Here is a 21,234-nt window from a genome sequence, read left to right as displayed (position 1 = left end):
TGTCAACTCAGACAATCTTAGACAATCCCTCCAAACCTTCCTTTGAATTCCCAATGGCTGAGACATTTAACAATCTTTGGAATCCAGACTATGGGTTAACATCATTTGTGAAAATCTGGCGGTGAAGTGGAGAGAACTGGGAGCCAAGTGGCTTCTGGCTTATGGAATAAGTAATATTTGCCTTGTTGAACTGCCTTAAAACCTGTCTAGCAAGCCACACTGAAGGTGTTCTGGCCACATTGGACATCTGCCCCATACACTCCGTTTCTGTTGGGAGTTCTGTGCCATCGCCTGCAAGACTGATTCACCTCTGTGTCTATCTCATCTTGCGAAGTCAGCACCACCAGGAGTGCAGAGAAGGTTTATCAGACTGATTCCTGATGTATGAGGAGGGATTGAGTCAGTAAAAATTGGATTTGCTGGAGTTCAGAAGAGTTCAGGGAGAATCTCATAGAAACCTATAAAATTCTAACAGAACTAGACAGGGTAGATGAAAGAAGGATATTCCTGATGGTGTGGGTGTCCAGAACCAGGGGTCACAGTCTGAGAATACAGGGTAGACTGTTTAGGACAGAGATGAGGAGAAATTTCTTCAGCTAGAAAGTGATCAGCCTATGGAATTCATTACCACAGGGAGTAGCTGAGCCCAAATCATCAAATGTTTTCCAGAAGGAATTAGATAAAGCAAATGGGATCAAAGGACATGGGGAGGTGGGGGGGAAGGCAGAATCAGGCTACTAAGTTGGATGATCAGCCATGACTGTAATGAATGGTGGAACAGGCTCGAAGGGTCCAATGGCCTCCTCCTGCTTCTATTTTCTATGTTTCTATGAAAGAGGAATTCCACAACATGGGTTTTCAGTCTGCCAATGTCCGTGAAGGAGCACCTCATTGGACTTTGACTCTGAGCTCTGGAACTCACGTGGACTCTGTGTACCATCTCCATCCCTCCTCTTACTGTCTGAAGATGGAGGCAATGCCATGATCCTCCTCTCGTGTTTTCATTGTGTGCAATCCTATTTGGAGTTTGCTGTGGGGCTATTGTTAGCAATTGGATTGGGGTTGGAAAATGCACCAGCATTCACAGAGAGGGAAAGAGATCAAAACACTTCTCTGTTTACAGATGAGTGGTGAGAGGAGAAATTAGTGCTGTGTAAATGAACCCCCCCTCCTGTTTGTAACAATGTCTTTACCAAGATTCCTAGCTGTAATTTTTTTTTTTACTTTTGGTTCGCTTCCACCAGGTTGACCTTTACAAACTATAAATACCACTGTGCAAGCCAGCAGCCAGAGAGAAAATATCGTCTGTCGTCAGCAGCAAGGGGGTCAAATATTTATTTTGCAGGCGCAGCCTAACTTTTGCACATACGTGCCTCTGATTTTCCAGCTGTTATGAGGACTTGATCTGCTTATGCTGGATCCAAACTGATCATTTGATGTTTCAGACAGACAGCCCATCCAATCTGAATCTCTCCGTGTTCTATTCTGTGCCATTTATGAAGCGAAGGTTGTCCATTGCCGAATGAGCTGCATTGCTAAATGGAGGGTGATGTTAGTAAGACTACTGGTACATTGAACAGGGACTGCTTTCTGTGTTTCTTTGCTTTTCTTTTCTATATTTCCTCAGATTCTTCATGTGTGGCCCTAGATATTAAATGTCGTGATAGATGGTCTGACAATTGGAGCACCACCATTAGGCCTGATCTGGCAGTTTTTCAGTGCACAACACCAGGTCATGATGGTGATGACTGGATAATTCCCCTTCGATCTTTTTATGGAGTCCCTAAATAACTGAGTAATAACGCACTGGCTGCAAATCTCATCCTACCTCCAATTCATTGGCTGGCTAGCGTGGCTATTGGCAGCACTCACTGATTGGGAGTAAGAAGCCTGGCTGGGTTTCGGCCTCTTCCGCAATCCAGTCTTATCAGCCTGGCTGGGACCAGCCACCTCAGAACAGAGCTAGGATTTTCCTGGCCTGTGTACTAGGCATGGCGTTTAACATCATGAAGGAGTGAACTTCCTCACATACTTCTAATGCTGGCAGTTAAACCAAAGAGATTAGCGGAACAAAGGAGAATTGACTCCCACAATCTACTCTATTGTTTCTGGTTTGGTAAAATGCAATGGTGAGTGTAGATATTTCAAATGTTCCATTTAACTGTGAAAAGTGCTCATTGTTACGTGAATAGATTTGACTCTCTCTCCGCCCTGCTCCCAGCACAAAATTTGGGGTATAGCTGGAGAGATCATTTCGATCAATACAGTCCTCGGAGAAGTACCCACTGATTTGAGGTTTGTATGGCCTGATGTGAGCAATTTCAATTGAATTAAGAAAGGAGGGTTTGTGTGTACAACGTACCTCATCACATCTTCTGACATCCCATAATGCTACACCTCCATGTATGCTAATTTATACATGGCAAGCTTTTACATGTACAGCAAATGAGGTGAGTAACTTGTCTGTTTTTGATCATGGTGCTTCATAGAATCCCTGCATTGCACAAGAGGCCATTTGGCCTATCAAGTCTGCACCAATTCTTTGACAGAGTATCTTATCTAGGCACTATCTCTGTAATCCCACACGTTTCCCATGGCTAATCTACCTGATCTTCACGTCTTGAGACACTAAGGGGCAATTTAGCATGGCCAATCCACCTAACCTGCACGCTACCAGGTGACTCAACTGATAAAAGGGCAGCGCTCCAAAAGCTCGTGCTACCAAATAAACCTGTTGGACTTTAACTTGGTGTTGTGAGACAGATTACTGTGCCGATCCCAGTCCAATGCCAGCATCACCACATAGAATCATAGAACCCTACAGTGCAGAAAGAGGTCCTTCGGTCCATCAAGTCTGCACTGACCACAATCCCACCCAGGCCCTACCCCCATATCCCTACACATTTTACCCGCTAATCCCTCTAACCTAAGCATTCCAGGACACTAAGGAGCAATTTTATCATGGCCAGTCAACCTACCTGCACATCTTTGGACTGTGGGAGGAAACCAGAGGAAACCCACGCAGACATGAGGAGAATGTGCAAACTCCACACAGACAGTGACCCGAGCCAGGAATTAAACCCAGGTCCCTGGAGCTGTGAAGCAGCCGTGCTAACCACTGTGCTACCGTGCTGCCCTTTGGAGTGTGGGAGGAAGCCAGAGTACCTGGAGGATGGTCACACCAACACAGGGAGAATGTGTAAGTTCCACTCAGTCTCCCAAGGCTGTAATTGAACCTGGCTCACTGCTAGCCACTGTGCTGCCATTTGAGGGAATATTGGTGCAGGAGAACTTGTAGACCTGCCAATGCAGCCATTTTCCCAATGGAACAGGGCCTCGGTTTAACACCTTATCCACAGTGGAGAGTACAACAATCCCTCAGGGGCCACTCATTCTTCAATTTTTACTCAAGTTCTGGTGGCTTCAGGGATGTGTGTTCTGTCAAGCTGCCTCTGTATTTACATAGTGAAGAAACCGCACAGGCAACATACTGATATGACATAAATCCAATTTGAAATTATTTTTATTTTACTCCTGTAAAATGTCCAAACCGATACGTTGAAAAAGCAATGATAACAATGTTGTGTCTGGGTGCTCCCAAGTCTTTGTATAACTGCACCTCTACCCTCCAACATCACTAAAACAGATTATTTAGTTATTATCTCACTGCTGCTGGTCAGGATCTTGCTGTCTGTAACCTGGTGGCTACATTTCCATACATTAAAACAGTAACTACACTTCAAAAGCACTTCAATTGCTGTAAAGTGCTTCCATTCATTCAGAGGGCATGAAAGGCATTTAATAAATGCACGTTTTTCTTTTTGAGTCGCATCTCTAAAATATAGGGAGAAATGTAGTCACTATTGCGACGTATATCCTGCACTATGCTGTAAGCATGTCTCAGATATGTCTATTAATTGTGCTATTGTAATATGTTACACTGTGGGTGATAGCGTGTTGGCACAGTGATTAGCACTGCTGCCTCACAATGCCAGGGACCTGGGTTTGATTCTTGGCTTGGGTCACTGCCCGTGTGGAGCCTGCAAGCTCTCCTCATCTCTGCGTGGGTTTCCTCCCACAGTCCAAAAGGCGTGCTGGTTAGGGTGCATTGGCCATGCTAAATTCTCCCTCAGTGTTACCCAAACAGGCGCAGAGTGTGGTGACTAGGGGATTTTCGCAGTAACTTCATTGCAGTGTTTATGTAAGCCCACTTGTAACTAATAAATAAACTTTAATACTTTCCTCAGTGCATCAGGCTAATGAAATAAATGCGTACAGACTCTTTCTTTCTCTTAAATACAATTTTGATTTAATTTGATGTATGTGTTGAGAAATATTTTGCACAGTTTCCCAGTCGACGCCTCCTGCAGCGCAGACACTCGCTGAGGGTGAAAGGGAGCATTTGGCTTGGGGGCTTGTTTTTATGATTTCCTGCCTGTTACTTGTTGCTCACGGATACCATAGATATCTTTGACAGAGAAACACTGGATTATTTCCCAGCTCGTGTTGTCCAGCTGTTTATAAGAGGCTAATTCATAAGAGGCTGTTTGAAATGCTACAAGTCACTGTTAGTTTACTGAAGAAGTTCCCGATTTTTATTTGGTTGTAGAATTTGTAAGGAAAATTGCAAAGCAATAAACTACTTTGATATATTGTTTAGCACTGTTAGGGGCCAGAGGTTTTTATCCCAAGTAATAATTAACTGATAAAGTACAGTATAACTTAGATATAAAATAAAGCACTCCTGAGTCAGGGAGTTAGTGTTGGTTGGAAACAGAAAAGCTAATGTTACAGTTCCAATCCAACATTGCATCCTGCAAATCTTATACACCAGCATTCACCTCTAAGTCAGAAGGTGATGCTTTCTGATACCTTTGCAGGATGGAAACACTGGTGCCTAAATGTGGCATTAAAGAACCCAACTAAATTGGTTTATTCCACTTTGACCCATACATACATACCTAAGTGCCACAGGTGGGTGCTATTACGCTCCACAAACTTCAAAATCAATACAACTTGTATACATTTCTTGCTTTTTGACTATTTGCAAATCAATCTTAGCCACTGATTTCCCATTCCTCCTTGACCCAAACTTTCAGAACTTGGGAAAAGACCTTGATCCATCTGAGCTTGAATATGAGGTGAAGTTTCCTTCAGAATAGACTGATTTCTAGAATGGGGCTGGAACCAGTACATTGCTGATTTATTCTGCAGTGGGTGACACTATTCCACTATGGCCTGATTTTACCTTGGATCTTCAACTTAAATTTCCACTTCATCAGAAATGCCTATATCTAACTCTGACTCAAATATTAACTGGTTTCAGGAATGACTTGATTTGGCATAACTATTGGTACTCTACTCATACCTAATATCCAAATCAACAGACTCATTTGATTCTCCTCAATCTCCTCCTTTATGAACCTCAGAAGGTAACTGTGACTTACGTGTACAAACGTAACCTCTCCAGTAGCAAGCAAAATATCTGCAAGGACCATATATTTTCATACATCTTTCTGGTCATTTTAGCCCTTTAGGATAAACTTTTATCTTAACTTTCTGGTTCAACTTTAGACTTCTTTCATTGCCTCTGTCCTATCATGAACCTCTTTCTGCTTGCATTGTTGCTCTTTTACTTCTTCAGCAATAAAGTTTTTTTTAAAAGTTTTATTTATTATTGTCACAAGTAGACTTGCATTAACACCGCAATGAAGTAACTGAGAAGATCCCCTAGCCGCCACACTTTGGCGCCCGTTTGAGTACACTGAGGGAGAATTTAGCACAGCCAGTGAACCTTACCTGCATGCCCTTCGGACTCTGGGAGGCAACCGGAGCACCTGGAGAAAGCCCGCACAGACACAGAGAGAATGTGTAAATTCTGCACAGTCAGTCACCTAAGCCAGGAATTGAAGCCGGGTTCCTGGCGTTGAAGCAGCAGTGCTAACCACTGTGCCACCATGCCATCCATATGAAAACCTAGTTATAGGCTGTCTGCTAAGAAACAATTCAATTGGGGTTCTGTTGGTAGCATTGTGAGGTGTGTTATGATGAACAATAAAATTGTCAGCTTGTAATTCAACTGGTATTTCATCCAGTTTGTAGCTAGCCTAACTTAAGAGCACATTTAACAATTCGCACTGTGCAATCTGCTGCAGTCAAAGCAGGATGATCTAGCATTTTTACCCTGTTCAGCCTCACGATTATTTTAAAATCCTCTGAACAAAACATAAAATAGAAAATAGAATAATACAGCACAGTACAGGCCCTTCAGCCCTCAGTGTTGTGCTGAGCTATGTCTGAACGCAAGATCAAACTATCCCACTCCCTATCATTCTGGTGTGCTCCATGTGCCTATCCAGTAACCGCTTGTAAGTTCCCAAAGTGTCCCGACTCCACTGTCACAGCAGGCTGTGCATTCCACACCCCAACCACTCACTGAGTAAAGAATCTACCTCGGACATCCCTTCTACATCTCCCAACATGAACTTTATAGTTATGCTCCCTAGTAACAACGACGTCCACCCGAGGAAATAGTCTCTGCACGTCCACTCTATCTATCCCCCTCATCTTATAAACCTCTAAGTCCTCGATTCCCCAACCCTGGGAAAAAGACCGAGTGCATTTATCCTATCCATGGCTCTCATGATCTTAAACACCTCTATAAGATCACCCCTCAGTCTCCTACGCTACAAAGAAAAAACCTTAGCCTGTCCAATTTCTCCCTTGAATCCTGGCAACGTCTTCGTAAATCTGTTCTGCAGTGTTGGATAGTCATTGCTCCAAACTGTCAGTGAGAATCTTTACAGACTCTCAAAATATTCCCAGGTCTCCATTGTCCTACACCTCCCCACCTTTCCATTCCCCTCTAATGTACCGTCACAGGATGCTTGGACAAAATCTTCAATAAGAGATAGCACAAACGAACCATTCTATACCAAACTTATCCAAAAACAATTCCAATAACACATACAATTCTCAACTATTCACTATTATTCTTTCCCCATAGTGCCTGTCCTGTGGGTGACCTTGTCTAGCTTCTGCAATGCTACTCCAATGGCTGCAGCATGGCCAGGGGAGAGTGGGGGGGGGGGGGTGGCAAAAGGCCTGTCCCTGTGCTGTAATTTTCTTTGGGGTTTTAGTTCAGTTAGGCAGCATGGTTGGTGCAGGCCTGGAGCGTCGAAGGACCTGTTCCTGTGCTGTAATTTTGTCTGTTCTTTCATGTTGATTTAATAGTTCGCTAGGCTCCAACTCATTTATTCTGAGGGGTCTGTTACACCTGCTGCTGATTTCCATTCTGTGTCATGGAGCACAAAATTTTTAAAAAGAGATGTGGAGAAGTAGAGCAGCTGGAATGTGAAAGATGGATGGAAGAAGATTTGGAAGGATCAGGGCCTATCTTGCACCATAAACGGGGGCTTTCAGAGTGTAGGTGGTAGTTCATTATGGGTGTGTGAAGCGTGGACACTTCAAAAGTTGGGGCACATTGCATGCCTGAAAGGTCTTTGGTCATGGATTTTACTTTTGCACTTGGTGTGACCTGGTTACCACCAGCATTAAAAGAACGCAACATCATCAAAACCAGGTTCCAGAGTGCCATAGGCCTCAGTAACTGAGTACAGAATGGGTGAGGAAATGAAGCAGCTGGGTGTCTGCTGTATGTAATGTCTAGGATGACTCAGGTGATTCTCTAAAGGCAGCAATCACCTAGGCATCCAATATCTTTGTAAGAAGCAACACCTTCAAGAATGGAAGGCAAAAAACTTGGCAAGAGTGGTGAAGGAATTTGTAATAATGCCTTCTGTGTAACAAATAGCACCAGATTAATTGAACAGTGAATATTGAAACCATTTTGTTACGGATTAATATTTTGTAATGACGGTATAGAAGATTGGGTCTTAATAGATCTAAGTAAGAGGCAGTCACTTTGACCTTAGTGAGTAGATGCAAGTTTACAGAAGAAGGCCATTTGCCCATTGAATCCCTTTGTTACAGGAATTCACAACCATCTTATTGATTTCCTCATGTTCCGGTATCTTCCCCAGTTTCAAACATTTATTCACCCCTTTAAACTGTGCAGAGTTCCTGCCCCTACTTCAAATCCAATAATACTGTGCAAAAAAATTTCCCCTGACCTTTCTATTGCAATTTAAAGTAAAAACACTCTATTTACTGCTCCCTAAGCCAGAGAGAATAATGTTCCCCATTTCACACCACTTAAACCACTCGATATAAAAATATTTAGGGAGCAATGGAAAAAAAATAGAGGAGGCAATGGTATGTTGGGAATGCTGTGGAGACACTGGCTGGAATTTTATTGGCCTGCCATCACAGAAATCGGAGCCGGCGAGGGCTGGGAAATGGGAATATCCATTGGCCTCGGGCAGGATTTTACGGTTTCAGAATGAGGAAGGCTGTAAAATCCCACCCACTGATTCGAATTCCACTCTGGCAGATGTTGAAGTTTGAAGTCAACAAAGATCTGGAATTAAAAGTCTGCTGATGACCATGAAGCCATTTTTGATTGTTGTGCCCTTTAAGAGAAGGGAAGGGAATCTGCCGTCCTTGCGTGGTCTGGCCTACACGTGACTCCAGATCCACAGCAATGTGAATCTTCAAAGGACTCTTAATTGCCCCTTGAAATGGCCCAGCAAGCTAGTGAGTTCAAGCAAATTTAGGGCTGGGCAATAAATGCTGGCCCAGCCAGTGAACCCACATCCCATGGACAAATAAAAAGAGAATCTGCTCTTAGCTTGCAGTGGAAAGCAAAGGAAGAGTACGGCAAATTGTTCTCCGTGACAACAAAAGTTTTCCCGTTGAGAAGCATGATCTACTCTGTACGCTCTCTGTGACTTTAATACCTTTTGTATCAGAGGGTGCCAAGGTGCCTCACCAATATTTTGTTAAACTTATTATTTATGCTTATGCTTTGCAACTAACACCCTGATTATAAAACTAAAAACACTTTGATCTTTAGATGATTTAATTTAGTTGCATTTATGTGTCGTCTTTTGTGACCATTGATGTACTAAAGAGTTTGTGGCGAATGAAATGTTTTGTGAAGAAGAATCCCAACTATACTGTAGGGAAATGGAGTAACCAATTTGTGCACAACCAGGTCTGAGGGAAGACATGGAAATAAGCAACTCCTTTGGCCGAGAGATAAATATTGATTTGGACATAGAATAGAATTATAGAGTCCCTACTGTGTGCAAGAGACCATTCAGCCTATTGAGTCTATACTGACTCTCTGACAGAATCTTACCCAGGCCCTCTCCCTTGCCATACCCTCAAAACCCCTCTCATTTGCCATCTCTAATCCATCTAACCTACACATCTTGGGACACTAAGGGGCAATTTACCATAGCCAATCCCATAAACTGTACATATTTTTATTGTGGGAGGAAACTGGAGCATCAGGGGGAAATGCATGCTAACGCAGGGAGAATGTGCAAACTCCACACAGACAGTGACCCAAGCCAGGAAGCGAACCCGGGTCCCTGGTGCTGTGAGGCAGCAGTGCTAACCACTGTGCCAACATGCCGCCCCATGTAATCCTGGAGAGTTGACACCCTCTACTGTGTTTACCTCGTGGATTGTTGGTTTCACTTTGTTGCTTCAAATATTTACTTCTGTGACGGGGCCAACAAATAAGCAAGTCACGGTCACAGTTTTTATCAAATAAATTGCTACTAGGGCCAGTTAGTTCCTCAGTTGATGCAATCCTGTTCCCATAGAGCCAGCTTCCTGCTTTAACTGAGACACAGGGAGAACGTGCAAACTCCACGGCGTGGGCTCATTGGGCCGAAGGGCCTGTTTCCCGTGCTGTGTTGTTCTATGTTTCTACGTGGGCTGTCTCCCGAGGCCAGAATAGAACCTGAGGACCTGGAACTCTGAGGCAACACTGCTAACCATTGTTGTCCTTCAAAATAGTCATGATGTGGAGCTGCCGGCGTTGGACTGGGGTAAATCACGCAGGCATCTCCACATCATGACGACCATCGACACTGCAAACTGTCGTCTCCAAGTGGAGAGGATCTCCAAGAAGGTCACGCGTATCGATTTCAAAATAGTGCCATGGGATCTTCTGCTTTCAGCTGAGCGATTTTAATATTGGCACCTCCAGACAGTGCCGCACTCCCTCAGCTGAGGTCGTGCGCCCGACGCGTGAAGTCGGACCTGACCTGATGATCTCCTGACACAGGAGCAAGAGTGCTATCTGTGAGCCATGAAATAAATTTCATTATGCTGCCACTAACCTATTTATTCAGTGTGCCACACTTCACCTTCGAGGAGGATTTATCAAAAGAAGATTTTTTTTCTTTTAAAAAAAAAAGACTTGCTATCAGTTTTGGTCTCAGTAATGTTTTGTGTATTACTGGCCAGCCAGATCATCGTAAGCCAGGTTGCTGTCTTGACAAGGGGTTCTTGGTCTAATGGCCAGCATGGCTCAAAATGAACTGGTAGCAGCTGTTGGCCTGCTCTGGGCCTTTTGAGCATTGTAAGAAGTCTCACAACACCAGGTTAAAGTCCAAGTAGGATTTTAACCCGGTGTTGTGAGACTTCTTACTGTGTTTACCCCAGTCCAACGCCGGCATCTCCACATTGTGACTACCTTTTGAGCATTCACAGTGGGCTCGGAGCTGTGGTAACCTGAATTTGAGAAGAGGTTAAGATGAGCACTGTAAAGAAAAGAATAATCTCTCGCAATTGTGACTATTTCTTCCAGTTGAGTCATAACAAGGATGTTGCCATGGTTACAGATTCTCTCAGGCTGTCCCACCCAATAAAAGCAGGATGAAGAGCGAATCGGAATCCGTGGGATTTATGGGGATTTAGCAGATAGAATTTTTCTTAAAATTAAAACATTAAATGTAGCGAGATCAGAAGCTGCAGTATATGTTGTGCAATGAAACCTGGCGACAATGGCAGACAGGCTCAATGTGGACCAGAGCGATATCTGGAGTAGCCACTTTCTCTCTGTTTTTTTTTCTCTCTGAAGTTTGTTTGATTAAACTGTTGTCTGTTTTGACAGCATGGAGTGAGGAGATAACTACGGTGTGTTTTGATCGCCTGTGTATCCCTGATGACTGCTGCACTTCTGAAGCTCGGAGGAGTGGATTATCCGTGTAGTCTATTACTGCAGCTTCTAATGACCTTTTCCCCCTGTATGCTGCTGTATAGTCACAAAGCAAATTACTTTATCGTTAAGTAACTGCTGCTATGATGTGAGCGCGCTCGCTTGCAACAGGCCACTGTACTTGCCAGTGCTGCAGGCCAGATCCAGCCCATGGTCAATGATAAATGACCTCATTGGAGTTGGTAGTGACCATTGATGGTCTTTTGATACCATTGACAATTCCAGTGGGATGCATTCAGATACATGGCTGTGATTTTACCAGTCGCTCTGCCCATCAATGGTCAGAGCAAGCAAGAAATCAGGATCGCGCCCGATGTCTCGGCTCTTGCAATCTTCCTGACACCAGATTATTTAAATTTATTTAAATATTAATTTCCATGTGTTTAATGAGCCTGGCACTCAATCGCTTGGGCTCACTTGCCTTTATAGCCTTGCTAGAAGAGGCTCTGTCCGAGGAAAATACCTGCTCTCCATGAATAGGGAACAGTGGCGTTGCCCTGGCTGATGGAAGTGGATGCCATTGAGACCCCCAGAGAAATCAAGGGCTGGGGGAGTGCCCCTTGGACAGTGCCAGCCTGGCATCCTGCCACTGCCAGTTCAGTGCCTTGGCAATGCCCATAGGCACCTTGACACTTCCCACCAATTTTTGGAGGGGGGGGCGTGGTTAAGACTGGCTGCTACAGCAGAGGCCTGACAGATCTCTCTTCTCTCGCTCTCGCACTTGCTGTCCAACACCAACACTCCATGTTTATCCTGAAGTCTCCAAGAATTGAAGAACAACTCCAGGACACTGGTGGGAGAAATCTGGGAGAAGAATCAGAGGGGAAGAATGCTCTTTCTCTCCCATTTTCTTTGAACATATTTGTAAAATGTTGAGTTTGAAAGAAAGGAGATTCAATGGACAGTTGTGAATCTCTGATTTGATAGTAAAATTCGATTTGCTTTCCAGTTGGTGTATGAATGTGAGTTTGGACCTTTGGGGAAATCGATGGTGGAAACTTAGATATGTGGCAATTGTTAGTGGGAGACAATATGCAGAACTTTGAGAAAAATTTGAAGTGTCCAGCTAGCAAAAAAATGAAAGAGTTGCAGATCTGTGTTTTGAGTGGGATTTTATTCCCAGTCTTGTGTACATAGTGCATGAAAAGTGGGCTAGATTGTTTCTAGCTATGAGAGGCAGTGGGCGGGGCTAGACTCAGCAACCTGCTTGATCAGGCAGCAGAGGGAGCTATTGAGCATTGCAGACCCCTATCTTTTTCCAACAGGGAGGGCGGGGAGGGAAAAGGGGAGAGAGAGAGATCTGTCAGGCCTCTTCTGTAGCAGCCAGTCTTAACCACCCCTCCCAACACTGGCCCCTTGATGGGGAAAGAGGGGAGGGGAGGTGTCAGTTGGTGTCAAGGAGGGGGGGAGAGAAATTTAATGGCTGGGAAAACCTGGGGAAAGGGAGCATGAAGTGTGAGATGGAGGAAGGAATTGAGGGCTGTTGGCAGTTATGTGTACTGTGGCACAGTGGCGTGAGTGGAGAGAGGGAGACTGGAAAATGGGGATTGGCAGCTGGGTTGTAAGTGGTGGGTGGAGGGGGGAGTGGGAAGTATGATGATGACTGGGTCAGAGCTGTGGGAAGGAGCAAGATAGTCCAGGAGTGACACAGTTAGTGACACCTGGAGACCTCACTTATGGATAAATAGTGAGATAATATTTCCACTAGCAAAACAAATAGAGAACGAGGGAAGAAGTTGGAGAATTTTCAAAGAAAACAAGGGAGAAAGGAAGTTCAAGAGTGGGCTCTTAGGTAATGGGATAATTCACTGTTGTAGAGATTAAAATTGGGTTTCCTCTGGGTTCTCCAGTTTTCTCCTGGAGTCCAAAGATGCAAAGCCACCATAGTCCCAGACAACCATATGATGGGGGAGAGTTAACTGGTAGTGATCACCACACCTCAGGCGAGGGGCCAGGTTGAGAAGACAGGGCCTTCGTGAATAACCTCAGCTGGTACGGGAATTGAACCCACATTATTGGTGACGCTCTGCCTCACCATCCAGCCAAAGAGAAGTAGGTTCGGTGGATTGGTCGTGCTAAATTGTCCCATGATGTCCAAAGACGCGTAGGTTAGGTGGATTAGCTATGGGAAATGCATGGGGTTACCAAGATAGGACCTGAGTGGTATGCTCTTTTGGAGAGGCAGTGCAAACTCGATGGGTCAGAGTCTTTCTGCACTGTTGGGGTTCAATTCAATGGAAATGGGCTGCACATTTGAAAAGGGGGAATATCAAGAGATCTGGGGATATGGGGTTATTTAAGAGATTGCCAGCACTGGGGCTGAATGGCCTTCACCTGTGTTATATTTTCTTGACTTTCCTCCTTTTTATTGAGTCCAAAGTTGACGTGGATTAAAAATGCCCTTGCTGAGTTGAGGGCAAAGAGAATTACCCCAAACACTGGGTTCACTTCCCTTTGCGCAATCTCTCCGTTTGGTTCAGGTTGGTCAGTTATAAGATGTGGAGACCAAATACGGATCAGCTCTGACTGAGGTTCCCCTTTCACAATTGTCACTTTTACACGAAACCAGGGTCCAGGGAGATGGGGAGAGGGATAGGGCCTGTTAAAAACAGTACTGACTTGACAGCCTTGGGCTGGGGGAGGGGGATCCCTGGCTGCAGATAACAAGATGTACCAATAGGTTATAGGATTACTGCTAGTTACAGGTAGCATTGTGGGAATGTTACACATATTAACATTTACGTGATGACTGTCGGTGAGTTATTACATTACTGTTAGTTAAAAGGGTAATATTGAGGGTTACCTGTATTACCATGAGTTACCAGTGCAATTTTAGTGCGTTTTCATTAGTTATTGATGGAATTTTTGGTTTCCCCTCCAAGTTGCTTCTACCATTGGCCCTGCTGCTTTCAGATATCACATGATTGGGCATCATGTGATCAGAATGTCATGTGACCAAACCTCCAGGAACGCCTCCAGCCAGAGGTAGTAATCCTAACCAGGAGTGCGCTGAGCACAAGCCTTTTTTTGGGGGGGGGGGGGGGAGAAACCATCCCATGTTGCTTTTTAAACAACAAAAAAGACAGAGGAGTTGAATAAGCAGCAATGCAGTCTTATCTGATTTCACGGTGTTCACGGCCCTCTGCAACAGTTTACAGATCAATTATTCCACATAGTGGACACAGAGAATTGGCCAGTAGACCCTCAGGAGCCAGTATTTGATTTCATGTCAAGTTTGGGAAAATGTTACCTTCTGAAAAAAGCTTAAACGTCTAGGCTGCAATGTTTTTTTTTGAAGACTCTTAGTCTTAAGGGAAGGGACTGATGGGAGAACATCCTTTGCCTCACTTGGCTACATGTGTTTCACAGCTTTTTGTGTTAGTGGCTGTAACTGGCAGAAACTTCTAATGTCAGCGATTGTACTTGAAAAGACACAATGCTGCAAAAATGTGAATGACTCAATGGAGCCTTCAAGCCAGATGTTGCAGAGACTTCTGGAGCAGCAACAATATAAACTCATCTGTACACTTTTGAGACTAGTTCCAGGATATTTTTGGCATCTTGTCTTTTTGGCAACTCAAAAATGATCCACCTTTTAAAAATTAAGAGGGTCCTCTGTGGACCACTCAGCCCTTTTTTAAAATTTGCTGCAGTCCTGTCTCTCTAAAGGTACAGGCTCAAGTTGCGTACAGTCCCGTTGGCCCTTTGGTAACTTGCTCGAGCAGTCCTGCTTCATCCAGAAGCCTAGCTGGTGACCACCAAACCCAGTCCACAACCACTGTCAACTTGAGATCCAAATGTGATTAAATGATGTTCAACCTTTTGTTTTTGCTTCTCTCTCAAGTGTCATTGGAAGAGTTTTGATCACTGTATCCCCTACCCCACACTGAGGGTCCTGTGTTTATTGAGCCCTCGCTGTCCTGGTCAATATACATCCATCATCCAGTATCAATCAAACAGATAATCTCAACACTGTTGTGGGAGATTGCTGAGTAAAAACTGATTACTGCATTTCCTATCTTCCAAAATTAAGTCCCTGTTAAAAAGTAGTTGTTTAGACATTAAGCTGCCTTCAGGTAGCCTGAGGTCATGAAAGGTGCAATGTAAGAAATTGCCCCTTAGTGCCCTGAGATGTATTGATTAGCAGGATTAGTGGGTATAATATGTAGGGATATGGAGGTAGGGCCTGGGTGGGATTGTGTTCGGAGCAGACTCGATGGGCCGAAGGGCCTCTTTCTGCACTGTAGGGTTCTATGATTCTATGATTAAGTTAATATTTTTCATTTTTTAAAAAACAAGCTGCGCTATAGAGTTTTGAGTCACAGTACTGAGAGTAAGAGCTTTGGATGCACATTTTAATTTGTTCTTTTTTGAGCTGTGAGCGCCACTAGTGAGATTAGTGTTTATGGTGTGTCATGAATTGCCCTTGTGAAGATTGGTGAGCCATCTTCTTGAACTACCAGTCCATGTGGTGAAGGTTCTCCCACAGTGCTGTTAGGTGGGAAGTTCCAGTATCTTGGCCCATAGATGACAAAGGAACGGGGATATATGCTGACTTAGAAGGGTGTTTGGAGTTGATTGTACTCCATGTATCTTGCAGGTCGTGGAGCCCATGATTTGATTTGATTTGTTATTGTCATACACATTAGTATTCAGTGAAAAGTATTGTTTCTTGCATGAGAGTTTGGAAGATTCTGCTGAAAGCGTGAACAGACTTCAGTGCTTCTCTCTGATAGTTTTTCCTTCCTCCTGAAGACCTTGTCTTCAGCATATAGTACCCAGATGTCCAGTGATGATTCTCCGTAGAAGAGCCTGCACTTTGCGTGGCAGCAGAGCACTTTGTGGCAAACATTACAAGCTGGAACATGTTGACCTTACAACCTACAATCTGTTAATGATGCTCGTTACAAAGGTGACACTAAGGCACTAGAGAATCAGCTGGTGTTCACTATGGAATGAAACAGGAAACGCTGTTAGGACCTACTCAACTGTTTAGACCTGTTCAGCAGCTTGGACCCATTAGCAAGGCTTGTTTAATCAGATGTAGTGAAGGAGAATTAATGAGATGAGATCCAAATACAAGGAGAAAAACCATTGGGGTCTAATATTATTCCAGGCAACGTGTCTGCCCTCACTTAACTCAATGCGTAGGGGGACTGTGCGGTGTCAAGGAATTTGTAGATAGTGGTTTGGAACCGCTGAAAAAGAGAAATGCTGTCGAATGAAAGCAAAATACTGTGGATACTGGAATCTGAAACAAAAACAGAAAATGCTGGAAAATCTCAAGTCTGACAATATGTGGGGAGAGAATAGAGCCAACATTTCAAGTCAGGGAGACCCCTTGTCAGAGCTGTTGAATCTTTCTATGCTGTATACCTGCTCCTGGCACATTCTCCATGTCAACCCTCCTCTCCTTTTCCCCCCCCCACCCTGCCCCCAAACCAATCAGAATCCACTTGCCAACTAATCAGCACCCTTTTCTAATGCAGTATAAATTGCTCCCTTTGAAATGTACTATTCTTGTGTTTCTGTCCTGATGAGTTCAAGATGAAAAGCTTTGACAGCATTTTCTTTCAGCAATGCTGAAGTTACAGATACATTATTCTGGAACTAAACTGTGGCACAGTCAACGAGGGGTCAGCTTCTTACATGGAGGTGACATTTGGGCTGTTGTGTATAGACTTCATTCGTTCAAGTTTAAACAGTCTCCTATTAAGAGTTGAATTCATAAAAACTAGGAGCAGGAGTAGACCATCTGACCCCTCGAGGCTACTCTGCCATTCAATAAGATCATGGCTGATCTTTTCACGGACTCAGCTCCACTTACCCGCCCACTCACTATAACCTTTAATTCCTTTACTATTCAAAAATTTATCTGTACTTAGCTTAAAAACATTCAATGAGCTAGTCTCAACTGCTTCACTGGGCAGGGAATTCCACAGATTCATAACTCTGTTTGTGAAGAAGTTCCTTCTCAACTCAGTTCTAAATCTGCTTCCGCTTATTTTGAGGCCATGCCCCCTAGTTCTAATTTCACCCGCCAGTGGGAACAACTTCCCTGCTTCTATCTTATCGATTCCCTTCATAATATGTTTCTGTAAGATCTCCCTTCATTCTTCTGAATTCCAATGAATATAGCCCCAGTCTACTCAGTCTCTCCTCATAAGCCAACTCTCTTAACTCCGGAATCAACCTAGTGAATCTCCTCTGCACCCCCTTCAGTGCCAGTATATCCTTTCTCGAATAAGGAGACCAAAACTGTCCATAGCACTCCAGGTGTGGCCTCATCAGCACCTTATACAGCTGCAACATAACCTCGCTGTTTATAAACTCTATCCCTCTAGCGATGAAGGACAAAATTCCATTTGCTGTCTTAATTATCTGCTGCACTTGCAAACCAACTCCTTGTGATTCTTGCACAAGGATACCCAGGTCCCTCTGCACAGCAGCATGCTGCAATTTTTACCATTTAAATAATAGTCCATTTTGCTGTTATTCCTACGAAAATGACCTCACATTTACCAACATTGTACTCCATCTGCCAGACCCTCGCCTACTCACTTAGACAGACTATCTATATCCCTTTGCAGGGCTTCAGCATCCTCTGCATGCTTTGCTCTGTCACTCACTTTAGTGTCATCTGTGAATTTTGACACACAACACTTGGTCCCCAACTCCAAATCATCTATGTAAATTGTAAACAATTGTGGTCCCAACACTGATCCCTGAGGCGCACCACCAGTCACTGATTGCCGACCAGTAAAACACCCATTTACCCCCACTCTTTGCTTTCTGTTAGTTAACCAATTCAAATTCAAAAACGTTACGTTAGTTAGTTGCTTGTGATGGTTGATGGACGTGTCAGAGAGTGTTCAGAGAGGTGCAGTGTGGAAATCTTGGGACTTGAGCTCTGAAAACCAACAGGTAGGGTTGCACCTATTCTCATGTGAAAGGGAGTATGGCCTGGGACATTGAGAGAGAAAGGCAGGAAAGGTGCGAGGGGCAATGACCAAGGGTCATCTAGACTTGACACGTTGGCTCCACTCTCTCTCCACAGATGCTGTCAGATCTGTTGAGGTTTTCCAGCATTTTTCTGTCTTTGTTTCAGATTCCAGCATTGCAGTGCTTTGTGTTTACCAAAGGTGCAAACAGCCTGTTTAACATAGGCCATGAATAGGAGGCCACAAAAGCAAAATTAGACAAGAGATTAAAAGCAGTGGACACGTGGAACCAATTCCTAGAATAAACAGTTGATTGTTTTGGTTAATCCCTTCAGAAAACAGGCAGACAGATAACTATTTAATAAGAGAATTGAAGATTCTACAAATGGGTGTGGACTTAAATAATTGGGCGATGAATTCAGTAATTTATCACACTTCTGGAGTTGGGAGGATGGGAAAGAAACATTCCATCCATAATAATTTACGATGTTGAGATAGATGGAAGTTTGGGAATCTAGTTTGATTTACTTTTGGCAGAGCATCATCTCAGAGGTTAGTTTGGTTGGCAAAATCCAAGTTTTATTTTCCATGTCCTCAAAGCAGTGGAATAGCTCACCTCCCTCTGTCTTAGCATCTTGTGACCTATCCTGATCTGGAAAAACATTACCATTCCTTCACTGTTGCTAGATCAAAATCCTGGAGCTCCCTCCCTAACAGCACTGAGAGTGTACCTACAGCAGATGGACTGCAGCGGATCAAGAAGGCTGCTCACCACCACTTTTTCAAAGGCAGTAAGAATAGAATCATAGAATCCCTACAGTGCAGAAGGAGGACATTCAGCCTATCACATACACACTGACAACAATCCCACCCAGGCCTTATCCCCATAACTCCATGTATTTACCCTGGTAACTTCCCTGACTAAAGGGCAATTTAAGCGTGGGCAATCTACCTAATCAGCACGTCTTTCGGACTGTGGGAGGAAACTGGAGCACCCGGAAGGAACCCACGCTGACACTGGGAGAACGTGCAAACTGCACAGTCACCCGAGACTCAGGAATTGAACCTGAGCCCCTGGCGCTGAGAGGCGGAATAAATACTGGCCTAGCCAGTGAACTCTACAATAATGAAAAAAAAGCAACCTTTGAAAAACCAAGCAATTGGCAGAAGACCTATTTCTTTGCTGCCCATTTTTGCCTCAGTGAAGTCCAACACTACAACCCTGGTCGTAAGTTCTAAGCAAAAATGATATGTCTGTATGTATAGGTCTTTAATCAAGTGGATGAAGTGGGCAGAATGTTTCTTTTCTCATTCCTTGCTTTCTCACGTGGGGAATTAACTCTGTCACTCCTGTCTCATTAATTAATGGCCAGCTAAAAGACAGGATAAATCATCCTCTGCTCTTCAGCGGTGTTTGCGTGTGGAGTTTGAGCTTCTTTCAAAAAGTGATGCAAACTGGTTTTCTGCTTCCTTTGCTCCTGACATTATGGGCTTTTTCTTGTAAATGATGTGGTTGCGAGACACAAGAGAGAAGCTGTCTGGAAATGTTAAGCAGCCCAGTATTGAGTGGTGAATCATGGATCATTATGTTCTTGCTAGCTAGTTTCTATAGATAGTTAGTTAGTTTTTAAGATGCAGTAGTTCCTCAGAGTTGTGATGCCACTGATCTATTTTAGTGCTGTGCACAAGCGCTCAGAGATTCAGAACCACAAACCATGAGTGTTGGGTTTCTGCGTCCAGATCTCGTGTTGTAATTATTGTCACCCTCTGCAGCGCGCAGAACCCGAGCTCTAAAGGCGTTCGCTGGTTGAGCACAACTTTGAAAGTGACAGCTGCCTGCCATCGTTTAAAGCAGAAACAGCTGCGGCTACAGGTGGCTGAGGGGGGTGACTGTCACCCAAGCGACATTGGGTTTCACTCCAAAGTAGAATCCCCTTTGGAATGGCTTTGCAACAACCACAGCGGAAGAGTTGAGATGAAAACGCAGTTTTTAAAATGGGGTTTCTCTTCCCCTACCCCATTCTCCTTGAAATCCAAAGTGACATTCACAACCCCTCACAAGAACCTGCCTGTCGGTAAAGACAAGGTGGTCTGCTTCTGCCATTCTAACTGCTCCGGGAGCCGATGATCAGCCAGTGAGGTTCAACTGGAGTGTCAGATCAAGCCCAGGATGGGGTGCAGTGCCCCATCTTGTCAAGTTTGAGTCTCCTGGTGTTGATGTGCCCATCTGACCGGTCTCTGCTCCTGATGTGAAGGGTGACATGGTGGTATAAAATCCTGCACTGCTGCTGGTTGCCGTTCAGCCCCTATGGGAGAAGATTGTAAATAAAAGATGTACTTTCTCATGAAGCAGCACTTGACCTGAATTGGTTCACTCCCTGCATTAGGAGTATCTATCTAACGGCCTATAGCTGGCTGCTTTCTGTTTTGGTTGCTTGTCTTGATTTCACTCTTTTTTTTCTGCTAGTTGGATTCTTTAGAATGCTGAATCTGCTTCACGTGTTAAACCCAGGCCTGAGTTTCCTTCTTGGGCATATGGGGATGATCCCATAGCACTTTGTAAAAGGAGAGCAGGGGAGTTCTCCCTGGTGTCCTAGTCAATATTTACTCCTCAACAGACGTCACTAAAATAGATTAGCTGGTTATTATCATCACGTTGCTTGTGGAGCTTGCTGTGCACAAAATGGCTACCATGTCTCTTACCTCACAGAAGTGATGATACTTCACAATACACTGGCTATAATGTGCTTTGGGACATCCTGTGATCATTAAATATATGTAAATGAATGTGTGTTTTCTTATATCTCTCTACCTTCTAATAATCAAATTCATGAAAATGATGGGCCCTTAACTGGTATGTTTTCCACCATTGATGAATATTGATGAAAATTTTGGTTTAAGTGCATAAAATGAGGGCATTCACATTAAAGATAAAAGGTGCCATCGGTTTGATGTCAGTAAATGGAACAAATGAACTCATGTCACAGCTGTTTTTGAATGTCTTTTTTTATTTTCCAGTCAGGATGTAGATATAACTTCAATCTGCCTCCCTCTCCCTCCCACCCCCGCCTCCCCCTCCCCCTCCCTCTCCCTCTCCCTCTCCCTCTCCCTCCCACCCCCCGCCTCCCTCTCCCTCTCCCTCCCACCCCCCGCTCT

General features: G+C 44.1%; 1 protein-coding gene across 6 annotated transcripts in view; it reads left to right on the top strand.

The window, feature by feature from the left end:
• The window catches only part of pknox2 (pbx/knotted 1 homeobox 2), a 422,849-nt gene that overhangs the window by 179,368 nt on the left and 222,247 nt on the right, over positions 1-21,234 (top strand). Inside the window, exon 1 of one of the 6 annotated variants that reach the window (XM_080182216.1) lies at positions 1,549-1,567. The exons of the other annotated variants lie outside the window; for them this stretch is intronic. The gene's annotated coding sequence lies outside the window, so the exon portion shown is untranslated. Of the gene's footprint in view, positions 1-1,548; positions 1,568-21,234 lie in introns of those variants that run through there. 6 annotated transcript variants of the gene reach the window in all.

This window comes from Carcharhinus amblyrhynchos, unplaced genomic scaffold, assembly GCF_965287045.1.
Source record: "Carcharhinus amblyrhynchos unplaced genomic scaffold, sCarAmb.v2.hapA scaffold_49, whole genome shotgun sequence".
Taxonomy (NCBI): domain Eukaryota; kingdom Metazoa; phylum Chordata; class Chondrichthyes; order Carcharhiniformes; family Carcharhinidae; genus Carcharhinus; species Carcharhinus amblyrhynchos.
The sequence above is the reverse complement of the archived record's forward strand: the minus strand, read 5'-3'. Positions and strand labels throughout refer to the sequence as shown.